Genomic DNA, 283 nt, shown 5'->3' with positions numbered 1-283 from the left:
AGCATATTTCCAACAACAAAGGGTATTACTATATTAAAACGCTCATTGGCGTCAGAATTTTATGAAAACAATTACAACGTATGTCGTTGTGACATTATATTTTCTAAGAATGTTATCATCGACTACCAGACGCTTAGGTCAGCATATTTCAAACATCAAAGAGGTCGCTGCATAGTAATGTCGTATGAATCTTGTCATCGACTACCAGACGCTTAGGTCAGCATATTTCCAAAGATGTTACAATATATTAATGGTCACTGCCGTATGCATTTTATGAGAAAAA

The sequence above is a fragment of the Daktulosphaira vitifoliae genome, unplaced genomic scaffold, assembly GCF_025091365.1.
Source record: "Daktulosphaira vitifoliae isolate Bord-2020 unplaced genomic scaffold, ASM2509136v1 Scaffold_4, whole genome shotgun sequence".
In the NCBI taxonomy this organism is placed as follows: Eukaryota; Metazoa; Arthropoda; class Insecta; order Hemiptera; family Phylloxeridae; genus Daktulosphaira; species Daktulosphaira vitifoliae.
Note: the sequence above shows the minus strand (reverse complement) of the source record.